At 40.1% G+C, this 22,928-nt stretch overlaps 1 protein-coding gene and 1 pseudogene across 1 annotated transcript in view; one reads left to right on the plus strand and one right to left on the minus strand.

Moving 5' to 3' along the window:
* The window catches only part of Col4a6 (collagen type IV alpha 6 chain), a 334,867-nt gene that overhangs the window by 197,895 nt on the left and 114,044 nt on the right, over positions 1–22,928 (minus strand). The gene's annotated exons all lie outside the window — the stretch shown is intronic.
* LOC127675445 (prohibitin 1-like) lies at positions 1,259–4,053 on the plus strand (annotated as a pseudogene).

Here is a 22,928-nt window from a genome sequence, read left to right on the forward strand (position 1 = left end):
TGGTTGTGCCTCCATTATTTTTTTAAGGTATATAGGTAAAAGGTTCACACAAATTTAGGTTTTAAATTCAATAATATATAAAAGTGATGGATCTTATGGACAAATGTAATTTATTTCATGCATTATAGGTTGGTTTAACAATTAATAATCCCCAAACAATGTAACTAATCATATGATTAGAGAAAGAAAGAACTACATGTGACCAGCTAAAATCTATGTAGGGGTAAAAAGTAAATTTGAAGAAAGAAGTTTATTGTCTTTTTGTGGTAAAAAGACAAAGCAAAGCAAGAAGTAAAAGGGATTTTTCACCCTGTTACACAATTGATATACACTGCCAATTAGTTTTTATTGAGATACAAAGGTAATTCAGAAATGAAGAGTCTAGAACAGGTGGACATCCACATACAGAATAAACAAGTAATGACTTTTGACCTGCACCTTATGCTATGCATGAAATCAATGTATTTTTATGTGAGCATTAAAATACAACCACTAAGCTTTAAAACTTTTAGTAGAAAAATTAGGAAAACCATCTTTGTCTTCTTATATTAGGCAGCAATTTTTTATATAATACTTAAAATGATATATTAGCCAATCTGAGAAATTGTACAACATTCATTATATCTTTTTTAAAAAGGTAGTTGTGCAAGATATGATTATTAATATTTGTTATCTACTTGACTGAGCTTAGAGTCATCATGGAAACAGACCCCTGGGCACATCTACAAGGGTATTTCTAGAAAGGTTTATTGAGGATGGAAAAACATACCCCAAGTATGGATGCCACCATGACATAGGCTGTGCTCATTAGCCTTTTTCCCACTTTACACAAATAAATTCAGGTGAGAAGAGGAAACCTAATTTGAGGAATTCTATCAGCTAGCCTATGGGCATGTCTATGGGGCATTTTCTTCATCCCTGAGAATGAGCAGATAGTCCTGGGTTGCATAAGAAGGCAGGCTGAGGAAGCCATGTGGAGCAAGCCAGTAAGCAGCACCCTCCATGGCCTCTACATCAGCTCCTGCCTCCAGGTTCCTGCCCTGCTTGAGTTCCTGTCCTGACTTCCCTCAGTGATAGGAAGCTAATATTAACCCCTTTCTCCCAAAGTTGCTTTTGGTAATGGTGTTAATCATAGCAACAGAGAAGCAAACGAAGGAAAAAGCAAGCAAAGAAACAGTGCTCACCTCTTTTTTTTTCTGATTGTAGCCACAGTGTAAGCAGCTAGCATATCTCTCTACCATACTATGACCTCCCTGTCATGGTAGACTATATCCTTAAACTGGGAGCCAAAAGTAAGCCTACTTCCTCCCTTACTTTGGTTCCTTTCAGGCATTTGGTCACAACTAGAAGAAACTAATAAGGAAGCAATGGAATGCAAAACTCAGGAGAATATCAACCATAAGTAGAGTACAGGCAACAGAAGGGTCAAAATAATTTTATTCAGCAAAAGAAGTTGGAAAAGAAAGCATGTGCATTTTGAATTTCCACACATTTGATTCTAAAACACTGAAATGAGAATTGTTTATTATCCCAGGATTGAGGAAAGTATAGAGGTCTGAGGGAAGGATCAACAAGAAATGTTGGGAGTGTGAAAGATAAGTCTGTTTCTCTGAATATGATGATTCATTCATGGTTGTGTGCATGTGTCTAAACTTGGGAAATTTGTTTTGTGAAGAGCATATGGTTATTCTGTAGCACTGTACAAACACAACGAAGTATGTGGGTCATTCAAAGGGAAGCAAAAGCCAGTCTGGCCAAACAGTGATAATGTGAGCATTAATAATGATATCTGTGGTAAATGAAATGATTACAATATTAAGAACTCCATAAGTTTATAATGATGCACTCCCTATACACACATGTGTGCGCATACACACATGCACACCTGCATCATGTGGGCAGGTATTAGGGAATTTAACACCAGCAGACAGGGTGACTCACATCCCAGTCATTTTTGGTAAATGGTATAAAATATTTTTAAATGGTCTTTTAAAAGGTAATGGAATCAAGCATTTCTCCTAATTTTGCTAACTGAACTATAACTCAAGGTAAATCATAAAAATTAATGGAGAGAGATTTCTCTAAAATGAAGTTTTCAATTATGCCTAATAGGAGACAGAATTATAGAAGCAGCATGAATGAAGTACTGGAGTAAGGCAATATATATCAAAATTGCTAACATCACTGAAAAGGGAAAAGTAGATATCAGAAATATTTTGTTCATTGATAATGATGAAAATATACAGAATTAATTCATGCAATCATCTGTGGAGAGAATGGAGTTTTATCACATCCTTTTTTTGTTTGTTTGTTTTTGAAATGCCAAGTTTCGTGAATTATAGGCAACCTCAAACTTCCACTTCCTTTTTAATGTTTTATTTCAACTTATTCCATTCATTTCATGTGTATGAGTATATGTGTGAAAGTGGAGGACATATGGAGGACAGAGGCCATCCTGCCAAAGTTTGCTCTCTCTTTCCATCATGTGGGTGGGTATTAGGAAATTTAACTCAGGTCCTTGGACTTGTCTTTAAGAGGAAAACCTATTTTTTTTTCCATAATTAGTTCACAAAGTAATAAGTTTCCATACAGCATTTTGATACATATTTAAATTTGGCTGATTCTCTCCCCTGATCTTGCTTCTGCCTTCTTTCCCTATCCCGATTTTTTTCACTGAAACCTTTTATGTTGCAGTATTCCACTTCCTACTTGATTACTTTGTCTTTAACACTCCACTGCCTTACAGCATCCTTTCGAGGTCCCTGAACTTTACCTACTTTTACTCCCCTAGATAAACATATATAACAGCCACTGCACTCTACATCTGAGAAGGAGCATATGCCCTTTGTACCTGAGGTACCTCACTTAATTTTTTTCTAGGTCCATCCATTTTCCTCTCATTTTATAATTTCATTTTTCCTTATAACTGACTATAATTCAATGGTATATTTATATTATGTTTTATTATCCATTCATTGTGCTAGTGGACATCTATGGTGGTCTCATTTATTATTATTTATTATTATTTTATAATAATGTATGGATAGAGCAGCCATAAACATTCATGTAAAAATATCTCTGTAGTGTGAAGTAGAATCAGTCATACGGACATGTGTCCAGAAATGACAGTTGTGGTTTGGGTCTTTTGAGAAGCTTCCACATAGATTTCTATGGTGTCTTTATTAGTTTACACCACTACAATGGTATATGAAGGTTCTTTCCAATGCGGGGCTGGGGAATTCATGTGGAGATCAGAGTGAAAATGGGTGTGAGTGGATGCAGAAGGCGTCATCGGAACTGCCAACGTGTTTGAGTCCATCAGAAAGCTCATCCTGGCGTTAGCAGTTTCATGAGGTGTGGGAACTCTGCTTTATGTAATGTGGACGCTGGACACAGAACTGCCATCTTTAACTGATTCCATGGAGTGCAGAACATTGTGGTAGGGAAAGAGACTCACTTTCTCAACCCTTGAGTACAGAAACCAGTTATCTTTGACTGCCGCTCTTGACAACGGAACGTGCAGGTACTGGAAGCAAAGACTTGTGGAATGTCCACAGCACAGTGCACATCCTCTTCCAGCGCGTGGCCAGCCAGCTTCCTCAAATCTATACCAGCATCAGCGAGGACTGTGGTGAGCGGGGCTGCCATCTGTCACCACAGAGGTCCTCGAGTCCGTGGTGGCTCACTTGGATGCTGGAGAGTTGATGACTCGGGGAGAGCTGGTCTCCAGGCGACTGAGTGATGGCAGCGCAGAGCGAGCAGCAACAGTTGGACTCATCCTGGATGAAGGGTCCCTGACACATCTGACCTCCGGGAAGGAGTTCACGGAGGAGGGAAGCAGAGAGAGCCAGACTGAGGTGGAAAAGGCTGAGCAGCAGCAGGAGGCAGCCACCATCTCTGCTGAGGGTGACTCCAAGGCAGCTCAGCTGATTGCCAACTTGCCGGCCACAGCAGGGGGATGACCTGATTGAGCTGTGAAAGCTGGAGGCAGCTGAGGTCAGAGCATACCAGCTCTCCTGCCCTCAGAACATCACCTTACCCCCAGCGGGCTAACCTGGCAGCATACATGAGGTGGTTCTAGGCCTCCAGCACTGCCTGGTCTGGCCTCAGTGGGAGAAGTTGTGCTGAGTCCTCCTGAGACTTGAGGCTCCAGGGAGGGAAGAGGCCTGGTGGTTGGGAGCATCCTCTTGGAAAAAGTGAGGGGAGGGGGGTTGAGGGGAGGAAGTCTATGGTGAAGAACTGTGGGAAAGAAAAACAGGAGGGGGCAATGGCTGGATTGTAAATTAATTAATTATTTAATTAACTAACTAAAAAACCCCAAAGTCCTGCTTGGAGGATCAGAGATGATGGACAGGAGGGAAAAGGCAGGAATCCTAGGGGATAAGTTCAGGCAGTGAGGGGTAGTGCTTTGGAAACACAGCTGGGGCCCAGGGTGGCAATTGGAGTCAATGTTCAGGCATGAGCTAATTACATTATCAGCAAACAATTTAGGAAACAAATCAAACAAATATTCCTGCTCTATTTTTCTGGCATGTTAATTCGCAGATCCCTAGAAAGCTATCCCTACAACAATGAAAGAAGCCCATCTACCACTTCTGCCACAGAGAGGATCCTACTTTCTGATACTTTCTAGAGAACTGGCGGCAGCAGAACATTTGAGAACTAGCAGTCTGCAGGACATTTGACCCTTTCTTTTTTTTTTTTTTTAAAGATTTATTTATTTATTATATATAAGTACACTGTAGCTGTCTTCAGACACTCCAGAAGAGGGCGTCAGATCTTGTTAAGGATGGTTGTGAGCCACCATGTGGTTGCTAGGATTTGAACTCAGGACCTCTGGAAGAGCAGTCAGTGCTCTTAACCGCTGAGCCATCTCTCCAGCCCCCATTTGACCCTTTCTAAGTCTGCCACAGGGGAGATCCCATCACCTTATGCTTCCTGGAGAAAGATGTTTGCTGGGCATTTGAGAGAAAGGGAATCCCAGGAGTACAGAAACACAGGTCTGCAGGACAGAGAAGATAGAGACAGCAAGACCAGCTAACAACAGAGATAACTAGCTGGCCAAAGGCAAACACAAGATCATTACCAACAGAAACCAAGGCAACAGGGCACCATCAGAACTCAGTTCTCCCACAACAGCAAATCCTGGATACTCCATCACATCAGAAAAGCAAGAGCTAGATTTAAAATCACATCTCATATTGCTGATGGAGGACTTCAACGGGGACATAAATAACTCCCTTAAAGAAATAGAGTAGAACATGGGTCAACAGGTAGAAGCCATTAAAGAGGAAACACAAAAATCCCTTAAAGAAATACAAAGGAATATGGATCAACTGGTGGAAGCTCTTAAGGAGGAAACACAAAAATCAGTTAAAGAAATATGGGAGAACATGGGTCAACAGGCAGGAGCCCTTAAAGAGGCAACACAAAATTCCCATAGGGAATTATAGGAGAATATGAGTCAACACGCAGAATCCCTTAAAGAGGAATAACAAAAATCCCTAAAAGAAATACAGGAGAACACAGGTCAATAGGTAGAAGTCCTTAAAGAGAAAACACAAAAATTCCTTAAAGAATTGCAAGTACAAACAAACAATCAAGTGAAGTAATTGAACAAAACTAACCAGGATCTAAAATGGAAATAGAAACAATAAAGAAATCACAAAATGAGACATCTCTGAAGATAGAAAACCTTGGAAAGAATTCAGAAGTCATAGATGCAAGGTCAAGTAACTTATAAAGGCAGACCTATCAGAATTATACCAGACTTCTCACTGGAGACAATGAAAGCTAGAAGATCTTGGGCAGATCTCATACAGACCCTAAGAGAACACAAATGCCAGCTCTGACTACTATACACAGCAAAACGTTCAATTACCATAGATGGAGAAAACAAGACATTCCATCACAAAAGCAAATTTACACAATATCTTTCCAGAAATCTAGCTCTACAAAGGATAATGGGTGAAAAATACAAACACAAAAAATACAAACAACAGAAAACAAGAGATAGAAGAAAGAACCTTAAGTGCTGAACATACCATTGAAAACATTGACTCAATAGTCAAAGAAAATGCAAAATACAAAAAGCTTGTAGCCCAAAATATCCAGGAAATCCAGGACACAGTGAGAAGACAAAACCAAAGGATTATAGGTATAGAAGAGAGTAAAGAAATAGATGCCCGCGAATATACAAGAAACCTACAGAACTCCAAAAAGACTGGACCAGAACAGAAATTCTCCTGGCACATAATAATCAAAACACCAAATGCACTAAACAAAGAAAGAATATTAAAAATAGTAAGGGAAAAAGGTCAAGTAACTTATAAAGGCAGACCTATCAGAATTATACCAGACTTCTCACTGGAGACAATGAAAGCTAGAAGATCTTGGGCAGATCTCATACAGACCCTAAGAGAACACAAATGCCAGCTCTGACTACTATACACAGCAAAACGTTCAATTACCATAGATGGAGAAAACAAGACATTACATCACAAAAGCAAATTTACACAATATCTTTCCAGAAATCTAGCTCTACAAAGGATAATGGGTGAAAAATACAAACACAAAGGAGGAAACCATACCATAGAAAAAGCAATAAGGTAATCTTTCAACAAACCCAATAGAAGATAGCTACACAAAGAAGATAACAGTAAGCAACAATCACTTTTCGTTAATATCTCTTAATATCAATGGTCTCAATTCCCCTATAAAAAGGCATAGATGAACAGACTGGATACATAAACAGGACCCAACGTTTTGCTGCATACAAGAAACCCACCCCAGTGACAAAGAAAGTCACTATTTCAGAGTCAATGGTTGGAAAACAATTTTCTAAGCAAATGGTCCCAAGAAACAAGCTGGAGGGCCATTCTTATATCAGATAAAACTGACTTTCAACCAAAAGTTGTCAAGAAAGATAAGGAGTGACACTTCATACTGGTCAAAGGAAAAGTCTACCAAGATGAACTCTTAATTCTGAACATCTATGATCTGAACACAAGGGCACCCACATTCATTAAAGAAGCTCAAAGCACACATTGTACCCTACACAATAATAGTGGGAGACTTCAATACCCACTCTCAACAATGGTCAAATCATGGAATCAGAATCTAAACAGAGATACAGTGAAACTAACTGAAGTTATGGACCAAATGGATCTAACAGATATTTATAGAACATTCCACCCTAAAGCAAAATAATAAACCTTTTTCTCAGCACCTATGGTACCTTCTCCAAAATTGACAATATAATTGCTCACAAAACAGGCTCAACAGATACAGAAACATTGAAATTATTCCATATAACTGAACAGATCACCACAGCCTAAGGCTGTTCTTAAGCTCAAACAAAAACAATGAAAAACACACATACATGTGGACTTGGAACAATGCTCTTCTAAACAATAGCTTGGTCAAGGAAGAAATAAAGAAAGAAATTAAAGATTTTTTAGAATTTAATGAAAATGAAGACACATCATACAATTTTATGGGACACAATGAAAGCAGTGCCAAGAGGAAAGCTCATAGTCCTGAGTGCCTCCAAAAAGAGAATGGAGAGAGTTTATACTAACAGCTTGACAGTACACTTGCAAGCTCTAGAACAAAAGGAGGCAAATACTCCCAAGAAGTGTGGACAGCAGGAAATAATCAAACTCAGGGCTGAACTCAACCAAATAGAAACAAAAAGAACTATACAAAGAATCAACAAAACAAGGAGTTGGTTTTTTTAGTAAATCAACAAGATAGATAAACGCTTATCCAGATTAACCACAAGGCACAGAGACAGTATTCAAATTAATAAAATCGGAAATGAAAAGGGAGACATAACAGAAATTGTGGAAATTAAAACAATCATCAGATCCTACTACAAGAGTTTATACTCAATGAAGTTTGAAAATCTGGAGGACATGGACAACTTTCTAGATACATACCAGGTACCAATGTTAAGACAGTATCAGATAAAACATTTAAATAGTCCCATAAGTCCCGAGGAAATAGAAGCAGTTGTTAATAGTCTTACATCAAAAAAGTGGGGAATTCAATCAGCTAATACCGATACTCTTCAAACTATTCAATGAAATAGAAACTCAAGGAACACTACCAAACTCATTCTATGAAGTCACAATAATGCTTATACCTAAACCAACAAAGACCAAACAAGGAAGGAGAACTTCAGACCAAACTCCCTCATGAACATCCATGCAAAAATACTGAACAAAATTCTGGCCAAGCAATTCCAAGAATGCATCAAAACTATAATTCACCATGATCAGGTAGGCTTCATCCCAGGGATGCAGGGATGGTTCAATATACCGAAATCTATCAATGTAATCCACTACATAAACAAACTAAAGGAAAAAAAAAAGCACATGGACATTTCATTAGATGCTGAAAAGGCTTTTGAAAAATCCAGCATCCCTTCATGATACAAGTCTTAGAGAGATCAGGAATCCAAGGCCCATACCTAAACATACTGAAAGCAATATGCTGCAAACTGGTAGTGAATATCAAGTTAAACAGAGAGAAACTTGAAGCAATCCCACTAAAATCAGGAACCAGACAAGGCTGCCCACTCTCTCTCTCTCTCTCTCTCTCTAACTATTCAGTACAGTATTTGAAGTCCTAGCCAGAGCAAGCAGTCAGACAACAAATGGAGGCCAAAGGTATACAAATTAGAAAGGAAGAAGTCAAAATATCACTATTTGCAGATGATACGACAGTATACTTAAGCTACCCCCAAACTTCCACGAGATAACTCCTAAAGCTGATAAACAATTTCAGCAAAGTGCCTGGATATAAAATTAACTCAAGCAAATCAGTAGCCTTCTTCTACTCAAAGGATAAACAAGAGGAGAAACAAATTAGGGAAATGACACACTTCAAAATAGTCCCAAATAATATGTCATACTTAGGTGTGACACTAACGAATCAAGTGAAAGATCTGCATGATAAGAACTTCAAGCATCTGAAGAAAGAAATCAAAGAAGTTCTCAGAAGATGGAAAGATCTCCCATGTTCATGGACTGGCAGGATCAATATAGTAAAAATGGACATCTTGTCAAAAGCAATCCACAGATTCAATGCAATCCCCATCAAAACCCAAATCAATTCTTCATAGATCTAGAAAGAGCAATTTTCAAATTCATCAGGAATAACAAAAAACCCAGGAACTCTACAACGAAAGATCTTCTGGGGGAATTACCATCCCTGACCTCAAGCTCTACTACAGAGTTATAGTGATAAAAACTGTTAGGTATCGTTATGGAGACAGGCAGGAAGATCAATGGAATAGAATTTAAGACCAAGAAAAGAACCCACACACGTACAGTCACTTCATATTTGACAAAAGAACTAAAAACATCCAATGGAAAAAAGACAGCATTTTTAACAAATGGTGCTGGATCAACTGGAGTTTAACATGCAGAAAAATGCAAACTGACCCATTCTTATTTCCTGGTACAGAGCTCAAGTCCAAGTGGATCAAGGATCTACACATAAAACCAGACACACTGAAGCTTATAGAGGAGAAAGTGGGGAAGTATCTTAAACACATGGGCACAGGGGAAAAGTTCCTGAACAGTACACCAATGGCTTATGCTCTAAGAACAAGAATCTACAAATGGGACCTCATAAAACTGCAAAGCTTCAGTAAGGCAAAGAACAATAGGACAAAATGGTAACCAACAAACTGGGAAAAGATCCTTACTAATCTTATATCTGATAGGGGACTGATATCCAACGTATACAAAGAACTCAAGAAGTTAGTCTCTAGAGAGACAAATAACCCTATTAAAAGATGGGGTACAGAGCTAAACAGGGAATTCTCAACTGAGGAAACTCGAATGGCTCTAAAGCACCTAAAGAAATGTTCTGCATCTTTAGTTATCAGGGAAATGCAAATCAAAACAACACTGAGATTCCACCTCACACTGGTCAGAATGGCTAAGATGAAAAACTCAGGGGACAGCAGATGCCGGAGAGGATGTGGGTCAAAAGGAACACTTTTTCCATTGTTGGTGGGATTGCAAGCTGGTAAAACCACTCTGGAAATCAATTTGCCGATTTCTCAGAAAATTAGACATAGTACTACCTGAGGACCCAGCTCCTGGGCATATACCCAGAAGATGCTCCTACATGTAATAAGGACACATGCTCTACTATGTTCATATAGCTGCCTTATTTATAATAGCCAGAAGCTGGAAAGAACTCAGATCCTTCAACAGAGGAATGGATACAGAAACTGTGGTATATATACATAATGGAATACTATTCAGCTATTTAAAACAATGAATTCATAAAATTCTTAGGTAAATGGATGGAACTAGAAAGTGTCATCCTGGGCGAGGTAACCCAGTCACAAAAGAATGCACATGGTATACACTCACTGATAAGTGGGTGTTAGCCCAAAAACTCAAAATAAACAAGTTACAGATCACAGGAAGCTTAAGAAGAAGGAGGACTTAAGTGAGGGTGTGTTGGTTTCTCTGAGAAAGGGAACAAAATACTCACAGGAGCAATAAAGGAGACAAGTGTGGAGCAGAAACTGAAGTAAAGGCCACCCAGAGACTGCCCTACCTGGGGATTCATCCTATAAACAGTCACCAAACCCTGACACTACTATGGATGAGAAGAAGTGTATACCAAAAGGAGCATACCATAGTTGTCTCTGGAGGGGCACTGCCAGAGCCTTAGATATACAGAGGCAGATGCTAGCAGCCAGCCATTGGACTGAGCGTGGGGTCCCCAATGGAGGAGCTGGAGGGTGGTCCGGAGGAGCTGAAGGGGTTTACAGTCCCATGGGAAGAACAATGATGTCAGCAACCCAGACACCCCAGGACTCCCAGGGACTAAACCATCAACCAAGGGGCACACATGATTCCAGCCAAAAATGTGGCAGAGGAATGTGTTGTTGGGCATCAATGGGAGGAGTGGTCCTTGGCCAGGTGAAGGCTCAATAGATGCCTCAACAAAAGGAAATCGAGGGGAATGTGGGTGGGAGTGGGTCGGTTGGAAGGGCATATACTTGGAGGCAGGGGGTGGGAGGAGGTGTTGGGGGTCTTTGGGGAGGGGGGGAATTGGGAAAAGTTTTACCGTTGGAAACGTAAATGAAGATGATATTCAATAAATAAAATTAAAAAAAAAACCTGATGGACAGATAGTGGATTTTATTAGTTTGAATTTACATTTCTCTGAAGCTATTGATAGTGAATGCTTTTGACTCTTTGAAGATGTAGCCTGTTGCTATTGCCCTTGCTGCTCCACAAAGATGAATTAAGTCCCCATTGCTGTAAACACCATGCACATCACAAAGTACAGAGTTCCTAGTATGGTATCAGCCTGAATGGCTTCTTCCTGAAGACTAGCTTTCATGGTACCACGAAGCACCATGCAAGCTTACAAAGGAGCGAGGCAACAGGCAGTCTAATCCAACTGTGATGCTGAGGAACCACAACAATGTCCAGCATGAGGGTGCAGTACTGCCACTCAGCTTGCTGGTAACTAACAGCTTTCTCAGTAGGAATTAAGACCCTATTAAAAATGTGTTACAGACCTAAACAAAGAATTTTTAACTGAGGATTACTGAATAGCTGAGAAGCAACTAAAGAAATGTTCAACATCTTTAGTCATAGGGGAAATGCAAATCATAACAACACTGAGATGCTACCTCACATCAGTCAGAATGGCTAAGGTCAAAAACTCAGGAGACATGCTGTTACTGGCAAGGATGTGGAGAAAGAGGAACACTCCTCAACTGCTGGTCAGATCGCAAGCTGGTAGAACCACTCTGGAAATATGTTTGGCAGTTCCTCAGAAAATTGGGCAAAAAACTACCAGAGGACTCAGCTATACAATTCCTGGGCATATATCCAGAAGATGCTCCTACATGTAATAAGGACACATGCTCCAGTATGTTCATAGCAGCCTTATTTATAATAGCCAGAAGCTGGAAAGAACCCAGATGTCCCTCAACAGAGGAATGGATACAGAAACTATGGTATATATACACAATGGAGTACTACTCAGCTATTAAAAACAATGAGTTTATGAAATTCTTAGGCAAATGGATGGTACTAGAAAATAGCCTGAGTGAGGCAACCCAATCACAAACACACACACATACGCGCACACACACACACACACACACACACACACACACACACACACACACACACGGTATGCACTTGCTGATAAGTGGATATTAGCCCCAAAGCTTGGAATACCCAAGACACAATTCACAGACCACATGATCTCAGAAAGAAGGAAGATTTAAGTGCGGATGCTTTAGTATTTCTTAAGAAGGGGGAACAAAATACTCAAGGGAGGAAATACGGAGACAAAATGTGGAGCAGAGACTAAAGGGAAGGCCATCCACAGACTTCCCCACTCCATCCCATATGCAGTTACCAAATCCAGACACCATTGTGGATGCCAAGAAGTGCTTGCTGACAGGAACCTGGCACAGCCATCTCCTCTGATAGGCTCTACCAGAGCCTGACAAATACATATGGGGATGTTTGCAGCCAACCATTTGACTGAGCAGGGGGTGGCTATGGAGAAGTTAGGGGACCCCTATGGAGGAGTTAGCGAAAGGACTGAAGGAGCTGAAGGGGTTTGCAACTCCATAGGAAGAACAGTTTCAACCAACAAGACCCCACCAGAGCTCCCAAGGACTAAACCACCAAGCAAAGAGTATACATGGAGGGACCCATGGCTCCAACCACTTATGTAGCAGAGGATGGCCTTGTCAGGCATCAGTGGGAGGAGATGGTCTTCCTTGGTCCTGTGAAGGCTCGATGCCCCAGTGTAGGGGAATGCCAGGCTGGGAGTCAGGAGTGGGTGGGTGAAGGAGCACCCTCATAGAAACAGAGGGAAGTGGTGGGATAGGAGGTCCCTGAGGGGAAATCAGGAAACGGGATAACATTTGAAAAGTAAATGAAGAAAATACTTAGAAAAGAGAAGAGAAGAGAAGAGAAGAGAAGAGAAGAGAAGAGAAGAGAAGAGAAGAGAAGAAAAGAAAAGAAAAGAAAAGAAAAGAAAAGAAAAGAAAATTAGGGCTATGGGGGTTGTGTGATGGCTGCATGGGTTTTTGGCATACACGATAGGTCCAAGAGCCATTTTGGGTGTCACTTCTCTCCTTCCAACTTATTGAGGCAGAGTTACTCTAGTTTCTACAGATGGTATATAAACTCTAGGCTAAATGGCCCATGAGCTTCTAGACTATTCTCCTGTTTATGCCTCCTGTGTTCCCTTGGGAGTACTAGATTAGAGATGCTTGCCACTGAGCCCTGCTTGTTAAACATGGGTTAAGGTCATCAGACTTGCACAGGACACATTTTTACTCACTGAGTATTCTCACTGGTCCCCCACCCACATTTGGAAGCAAATTTTCTTTTTCAGGAAATTCTTCAAGCATTGAATGTGGTCTACTCACACAACATAGACTAGTCTGTTTTAGTCAAAGACTACTAGTTTAAATGTTCATTCTTCCAAATAATCTCTTGACAGTAACATCTAGATGACTGACGAAGCATCTGTGAACCAAAGCCTACACTAGTGAACACATAAAATTATTCACCACCATGGCTAACATCCATTAATATACTAGAACTGAAACCACCTATGGACTGCTTCTGTTGGTATGTCTTCTTTTGAGTAGTCTCAAGGGCTCCAGGGGCTGGGGGAGATATAAAGGAAGGCCAAATGGAAGGATTTGGGGTATGGAAGGAACTTATTTTTCAGATTTTCCCTGATCTTTTAATCATTTTTAAAATCAGTGAACCACTATATTATTTGTCCGTTCAGAGGAAAAGACTCTGCATCAGCTCCTGCTTCCTGACCTGCTTGAGTTCCAGTCCTGACTTCCTTTAGTGATGAACTGCAATGTGGAAGTGTAAGCTCAATAAACCCTTTCCTCCCCAACTTGCTTCTTGGTCATGATGTTTGTGCAGGAATAGAAACCCTTTCTAAGACAAATTGGTACCAGCATAGGGGGGTATTCCTGTGACATCCTGACCATGTTTTGGGGAGGATTGTGGAAGGACTTTGGAACTTTGAGCCAGAAAAGCCATTAGAATATCAAGAGCTCGGTGGAAAGTTCTGTAGGAGCTTGGAAGACAATGTTAAGAACAGTGCAAAAGATGGAGGCCTGGCTTGTGAAATTTCAGAGGGAAAATTAAACACTCTTACAGTGGCCATGTTTTGATTGTGAAGATTCTGTGGTTTGGGTTAGCTGCGGCTGAAGAATCAGCTGTGAGTAACAAGATACCAGAACCACTAAAGCAAACCTTTGTGTTACTGGGACTATTGATGCTGGTTAGCTGGAGCTAAGAAATTAGCGGTGATTAAGAAGAGACCAGCATCACTGAGATGAAATCTTCTTGGAAGTATTTTCTAAGAGCACAGAGAGTGTGTTCCAGAGATAGCCACAATTGTATTTTCTGCTGTGGCTGGACTTGGTACTGTAAGAGTCACCCAGATGGTACTGGTTTTGAAGGCATGAAGGGGTCATGAAGAGCAGCTGAGGCTCTTGGCACAGTGAGAGGCCACGGAAGGCCATTGGTGAAGGTGCAGCCTCAGTTGCAATTGGTGGCCCATGACTTGAAGGGGTCATGCATAGGAGCAGAGACTTGTCACCCTGATGAGAGCCTATGAGAGGCTATTGGTGAAGCCTAATTACAGTGGAAGATAGCAGCGTTTTGGAGATGCCAGTACCATGTGATTACCACCAAGAACAGCAGCAGCAGTGGAGTACAGGCAGCTGGAGCCTAGAAGGCAAGCTGTGTGCTACAAAGGGCAGAGCTGAAGAAGTGACCCAAATCCTTGGAGGAGCCCAGAAGATCATGAGTTGGATCCCAGACATTGAACTATTGGAGTTTGAGTTTTTGGTTGCGACTGTGCCCTGATATGTTTCCCTCATGAAGGAAGAAAGTATTTATTGGAGCCCACAGTTGAGAGACTTTGAATTTTTAAAAGACTTTGAATTTTAAAGATATTGGACATTTTAAGGTGATTGAACTTTCAATATGTAAAGACTGTGGGACTTTTAAAGTAATTTAGATCTTGGGGATGAATAAGAAAGTAAAGGTTGAGGCTTAATAGTGATGTGTTTGTGTGTCAAGTTGACAAGGGGTCAATTGTACTGGCTAGTTTCATGTGTCAACTTGACACAGGCTGGAGTTATCACAGAGAAAGAAGTTTCGTTTGGGGAAGTGCCTCCATGAGATTCAGTTGTGGGGCATTTTCTCAATTAGTGATCAAGTGGGGAGGGCCCCTTGTGGGTGGTACCACCTTTGGGCTGGTAATCTTGGGCTCTATAAAAGAGCAGGCTGAGCAAGCCAGGGAAAGCAAGCCAGTAAGAAACATCCCTCCATGGCCTCTGCATCAGCTCCTGCTTCCTGACCTGCTTGAGTTCCAGTCCTGACTTCCTTTAGTGATGAACTGCAATGTGGAAGTGTAAGCTCAATAAACCCTTTCCTCCCCAACTTGCTTCTTGGTCTTGATGTTTGTGCAGGAATAGAAACCCTGACTAAGACAATCAGCAAAAGAAAGTCTCTGGAATTCTTTAAGACAAGTGTGGTCTAAAAGACTGAAATGATCTCAGTTCAAATTCTGATTCTGACAAAGACTATTTCTGAGAAAGTTCCTACAGCTCCAAAGTATGAATAATACCTCACAATGAGACTGTTCCAAAAATCACATAAAACAAGTTGTGTGCACAGAGTATCACAAATGTTAACGCTAGGGAAACATCTGTACAGACAGAAAGTTAATCTCTCTTAGAAAAACATAACTTCCAACAGGGACTAATCATAAGCAGGAAACTGAAAAGATCTATTTGAGAGTCTTGCACTGCTTTTGTTATGGTGGAATTTCATTTCATTTGGAAAGAATATTTATAATCATTTGATATTCTTTCAGGTCTAGATGAAGTCCCTTGGCTCTTTAATTCCCTTGAGGCACTGATGGCTTGTGGTATGTGGGAAACAAGTTCAGTCCAAGTCATGGGAATTTCTGCAGCATCAGAGACAGGGTGACACTTTTGCAATGTGAATACCAGGAAGATTTGGTTATTTTATTAAAGCTTCACAAGAAAAATTAGCACAGATTGGCATTGAAAGCCATGATTTATATTTGAAAGAGAGGGAACTGAAACTCAAAGGGTGAGTGAGCTAAACTGTCTAAGAATATGTAGTTACTAATCCCTGAGTTAGATTTTACTACTATGTCTGCTCAGAACATGTGCTGTTAACCAGCAATATAAATAGCCTCTTTTTGAACAGTGAGTGCATTCCTTCCTCTTAGAAAATAGCTACATAGGTGTTTGCTTGAGCTTTTAAAGGATTTTGTTATTGGAAAACTATTGTGTATGTGATATATGTGTGCATACATATAAGTACACACACAAACACACACAAAGTCCAATAATTTAAAAAAATTAAGGGATTGGGCTGATTATTGGTTGGCCATCCCCTAGTCTATGCTTCATCCCCTGTCTTTACATATCTTGTATACAGGATAAATTTGGGGTAGAAAAGTTTGTGGATGGGCTGTTGTCCCTATCACTCCACTGGGATTCTGGCCTGGCTACAGGAGGTGGCCTCTTCAGGTTCCATATCCCCAGTGCTTCAGCTAAGGTCACCCAATTGATTCTTGGGTGCCTGATTTATCATCCTAGGCCTCTGTTATGTCCTGAAGATGCTCCCCACCTTCCCATCCTGGTCAGTTGCAGACTTCTATTCATTCTCATGACCATCTGGCGATCTTTTCTGTTCCTCTCCACAACTGATCCTGAACTACCCCCACTCCCCTCCCCATCCCTTTTCACACCAGTTCCCTCCCTCCATCTTCCTCTTATGATTATTTTACTGCCCCTTTGTACTGGCTGGTTTTGTGTGTCAACTTGACACAGGCTGGAGTTATCATAGAGAAAGGAGCTTCAATTGGTGAAGTACCTCCATAAGATCCAGCTGTGGGGCATTTTCTCACTTGGGGATGGCCCCTTGTGGGGGGGTGCCATTCATAGGCTGGTAGTCTTGGGTTCTATAAGAGAGCAGGCTGAGCAAGCCAGGTGAAGCAAGCCAGTAAGGAACATCCCTCCATGGCCTCTGCACCATCTCCTGCTTCCTGACCTGCTTGAGTTCTAGTCCTGACTACCTTTGGTGATGAACAGCAATGTAGAAGTGTAAGCTGAACAAACACTTTCCTCCCCAATTTGTTTCTTTGTCATGATGTTTTGTGCAAGAATAGAAGTCCTAACCAAGACACCCTTCTAAGTGAGTTTCAAACATCCTCACTTGTACCTTCCTTCTTGTTTAGCTTCTTTGGGTTTGTGGAGTGTGGCATGTATTTTATGGAACATCCACTTATGATTGAGTACAAACCATCCATATCCTTTTCCATGGGAAGCACCAATCCCTGACATTATTAATGATACACTGTAGAGAGGAGTCTAGCATGGCTGTCCGCTGAGAGGCTCCATCCACTAGCTGACTCACACAGATGCAGACACCCACAACCAAATAGTGGATTGATTGAGCTTGCAGATTCTTATGGAAGAATAGGAGTAAGAATTGCACCCTGAAGGGGACAGGAACTCCACAGGAAGACCAACAGAGTCAACTAACCTGGACCCGTGGGAGTCTCAGAGACTGAACCACCAACCAAAGAATGTATGGACTTGACATAGGCCTCCCTGCACATATATAACAAATGTGCTGCTTGGTCTTCATATGGGTCCTGAACGACTGGAACCGGGGCTATATCAAAAGCTGTAGCCTGTACATGGGATATGTTCTTCTAACTGGGCTGCCTTCTTGGGCCTCAGAGGAAGAGGAAGCACCTAGCTTCTCAGAGACTTGAAGTGCTGGGGGGGTGGATACCAAAGGGAACCCCACCTGCTTAGAAGAGAAGGGAAATGGGGATAAACAAAAGATTGTGGGATTGGTGACTAGAAGGGGACAGTGAGTGAGAGGTATACAGAGTATACATCTCTGAGTATACAGAGAATAAGATAAATAATAAATAAATAAATATAAAAAATTAAGGGGTTAAAGAACCAGGATAGATATTTTATTTTGAAATTCAAATTACCTCCTGAGTTCTAGGATGGGTTGGGACAAGAATAAGTAAAATAATTCACTAAGACAGCTGTAACTTTACTTAACTGGACTCCTTGACTACATATAGTATTTTAGATCAGGCTTTGCCATATATTTATTGCTTACAGTATGTTAGGCAATTGTGTGAACCTCTATGCATGGAACCATAGAATACTCCAAATGAGAAGGCTGAGAAGTCGTAACCTACCTTCCTTCCTTCCCTCCATCCTTCCTTTCTTCCTTCCTACTTTCTTTACCTTTTAAAACATCAATTTACTTTCTCTCCATTTCCTTTACCCTGGTTTGAACATACAGTTCTCCAAAAGAGGGTGATAAGGAAGTATGAAAGCCAGGATTCAACTCAAAGTTCAGAGCTCTTGTTTCCAAGCAACTGAGAGAATGTTCTGAGAAGCATGGCCATTCCCAGCAAACTACTCATAGAATGACTATGCAACCCAGCAATTCCACTGCTAAGTGCATGTGCCCAAAGAACTGGAAACAAGCATCCAGGCAGTGTTATAAAGAAAAAAAACTCATAGAAGTTTAATTCATGAGAACTCCAAGGTGGAAACAGCCCAACTGCCTTTCAATTGCTGGATTAAAATGTGCCATAACTTCAATGAAATAGTATTCATCCATAAAAAGAATGGTGTATATAATACAGAAGAACTATGAAGCCATTACACTAAATGAAAGGAGCCAGACACAAAAGCCATGGGTTCTACTATGTAATTTTTTTGTTAACCTGTCACAAACTATGCTCATGGTAGAAGGATCCTCAACTGAGAAAATTCCCCCATAAGATTGGCCTGTAGGCAAGTCTGTAAAGCATTTCTTTGATTAATGATTAATGGGGAGGGCCACGCCCCAGCCATTTGTGGTAGTGCTATCTCTGGGCAGGTAGTCTTGGGAGGTATGAGAAAAGCAGCTGAATATGAGCCTTAGCAGATCTTCTGTGGATGTGTTTTAGTTCCTGATTCCAGGACCCTGCCTTTTGTTCCTGCCCTGAAACATGTAAGCCAAACAAACTATTCCTCCCCATGTTACTTTGGTCATGGCCTTTACCATAGCAGTAGAAAGCAAACGAAGATATATAGCTGAGTGAAATATTCAGGAGTGATGAATTCATAAAGACATTTGATCATTAGTTGATGGGTCAAGGAGGGAGAAGTAATGGGGAATGGCTGCTTAATGGCTTCCTATTTTGGAAGATAAACAGTTCTTGAATTATATAATGGAAATATATGGATATAGTGTAATTATTCTTAATGTAGGGAATTATACTCTTTGAAATTGTTCAAATGTTTGAATACTTGGTTCCCATGTGGTGGCTGTGGGAAGGCTTGGCAGTGTGGCCTTAATGGAGGAGTTATACTACTGATGGGCAGGCGTTGAGGTTTCAAAATGCTCATGCCATTTCAGATTAGTTTTCTCTGCCTAGTGCTTATATTATAAAATGTAAGCCTGTAGCTGTTCCTGTCATCACGCCTTTATTCTACCATCATGAACTCTAACCCTCTGAAACTGTAATCCCGATTAAACACCTTTTCGTTATAAAAAAATATAAAAATAAAATTGCTCAAATGGTATTTTTTATCATAATAGAACTAAATCAAGAAAGTAATTAAGTCATTGGTCTCTGATTTTCTCTATGCCTAATGGTTATACTTCTTAAAACTTTATAACTGTCTCTTCTTTGCTGGTCCATAAAGACTTTGAGTTCCTTTTGTTCTTTCTGTCTTGATCTATGGTTCCTTTCCTATTCTTCCGTAGACCAAGAGTTTGTGATTCCTGATTATCACCATCCTTTACAGTGTACCTTGCCCATCTAGACTTCACTGATTGTTGTTTCTTGAATCAAGAGATCCAAGGCCAGATTTGATGGCACAAGCCTATAATCTCACTACTCAGGATACAGAGATGATCATGAGTTTTAGACAAAAAAGAAATCCAGAACAATGAAAGTCAGGCCCACTTTGACAGTATCTTTTTCTGTAACATCTCAGTGTCGCCTATAGCACTTAGGAGATGTTTAATGAGTACACACACACACACACACACACACACACACACACAGAGAGAGAGAGAGAGAGAGAGAGAGAGAGAGAGAGAGAGAGAGAGAGAGTTTTATTTGCTCTGCTGGGTCACACAATAATTCTATGTTTAGTTTATTGAGGAACTGTTATATTGCTCCTTTCTTTATGGGACTGGCTTCATTAGCCCTATATCTTTGGTTACATATTCTTCAATGGCATTTCCTGTTTCTTTTATTTCTTTCAATTTTCTCTCCATGAGATGGCACATAATATATTCCCAATAAATATGTTTGGTAAAAGATTTACAAATTAATACAGTGGACCTCCATTCTGTTGCAGACATGTCAAATAGGACCGTATAGTACAATACTCCATCAGGAAAGAAATATTCTAGTGTGTCTTCAGCTTCCAATTAATTAAAATCATATGATCTCCTGCTAGTATAGCTAGGAACAGACAGAAATCTTCATAGAGGAGGCAAAAGTATATATTCTGAATCAAAACAGATATGGGAGTAAACTTCAATTCAGGGTTTAAAGCTGTATAATCTTGGGCAAGTTATGCCCACTCTCTGGAATTTACTTTCTACCCTTGGAAACATCAGGCTGTGAGCAATAGTCCTAATACTTATTGCTTTATCTTAAATAGCTACAGTATAGAATTTTTTCTCTTGAGGTATGGACAATGCTATGAAGACCCAATGATGTACATTGTAACCATAATAAATTACAAGAAAATGCAGGCTGATGCTGTAACACTGTAATCATGACCTAATATCTCCAATTAGCTGTGCCAACCAGATTCCTTTTAGAGTGGCCCTGGCATTAGTAACCCTAAGAACAAAAGTGGGACTTGAAAGAAGGGTTAGTTTGCATCCTGGCAGATGAACAAGGGATCTGCTGGTGGCTTTCCAGCTGATAATAGAAAAATCAGTGGGCAGGAATGAGATGGCATTCCCAGTGTTTAACCATCAGAATAAGCCTTTTAATTCCCTAAGCCCTGTGGATCTCTTGGACACATGGTTAGTCATCAATTTACTTTGGGCATTTGATTGCTCATGCATACCAAGAGAGCTGTCCACATTTCAGTAGACTGACTCATGCCTGGGCATTGGAAGTGGAGGCTGAAGAGTGAAGTTACATGAGGTGGAAAGAAAAAGTGGAATCAGAACAAGAACGAGCCTTGGGAATCAACATCTGTAACTTTTGTAAAGAATTAACAATGTACACATGTAGTAGGAATCTAAGCTTCTTGTCACTGTATCTGGAGATGCAGATGTTAGAGTAGCATTGGGAGAGAGTTCTAGATGAGGGCCAAATGCACTGTTGGCACACAATTGACTGCTTTAGTAAAGCCCAAGCTCTAATTGTAGGATTATTTTCTTAAGGTTTGATATAATGGTTGGTCTACTCTGTTGGGCAGACTATCTCTAGCCTTAACTACTATATACTATAATCTCAAAATCCATTGTTCAAAATGAGATTGCACTATAGTAAACAGCCTTTGTAACAGTTTTATTTGCTCTAGTTTTTGAAATTTGTTTCAAAGATGGGCACTAATCTGAACACTGAGTATGAAAAAAGTCAAAAGAGTAAATGAATTTTATCTATCTAATATTCTTTATATATCTATATCTATATCTATATCTATATCTATATCTATATCTATATCTATATCTATATCTATATCGATATCGATATAGATATATAGATATATAGATATATAGATATATAGATATGTAGATATATAGATATATAGATATGTAGATATATAGATATATAGATATATAGATATATAGATATATAGATATATAGATATATAGATATATAGATATATAGATATGTAATGAAGAGAGTTAAGAGAGGTTTTATTGCCAGGCTGAACATTACAAGAAAGGAGAGTTAATAGCAAGCAGTGTGCTTCATTCATGGGGTTGAAAATGGTGACCTCTAACATTCTGCTTACATTCAGCTTCCCATGGGGCCAAGCACCAGACCCATTCCCACTAAAACAATCTGGGAACCAGATTCATAAATTGCCACTTTTGACTGAGAGTGTGTTCATTCGTTTGTAGATAAGGGCTAAACAGGCTCTCAGGAAAACCAGGAGTGGACAATATAATATCTCAGAAAATGGCAGGAGCCTAGAGCTTCTGCTCCCTATGGTTTCTGACTAAATTAGTCCTCCTAGTTTCAGAATTCTATATACATTCCTACTAAAAACAATTATGTATAACAACCAACATTAAGACCTCTTAAAATTTCCCTCTTACTATATTCCCTCTGTGACTGACCTTTGTCCTTGGATAGGTTCTTCTTTTATAACTCTCTCTCTATCTCTCTCTCTCTCTCTCTCTCTCTCTCTCTCTCTCTCTCTCTCTCTCTCTCTCTCTGGGGTTTTACTCTTTCCAGAACCATTACATTACTTTCAGAAATTCAGTTCTTAGGCCAGTTAAAGACCCAGCTTTCCAAAATTTGAAAACAGCCTGTAGTAGGAGCCAAATCCTGTTCTTCCACATACTCACAGATAACTCTTTAACCAGAGTGTCCAGTAGAAATGTACAAGTTTTTCTTCTTTAGAGAGTCAGTGATATAATTAGGAAATGAATAGATGTTGATCTCAGGAATGAAAGGTTGTCCAGCCCTTAAATTCTGGAGCCTGGGATTCAGATGTCATCATGTACTTCTGTCCTTAACTGCTCTTTCTGACCTGCTTTCTACCCTCTTGGCCTACTTTTAATCATTTGCCTTCTGACCTCAATACTTACTTTCCCTGCTTGGTGTTG

Source organism: Apodemus sylvaticus, chromosome X (assembly GCF_947179515.1).
Source record: "Apodemus sylvaticus chromosome X, mApoSyl1.1, whole genome shotgun sequence".
Lineage (NCBI taxonomy): Eukaryota > Metazoa > Chordata > Mammalia > Rodentia > Muridae > Apodemus > Apodemus sylvaticus.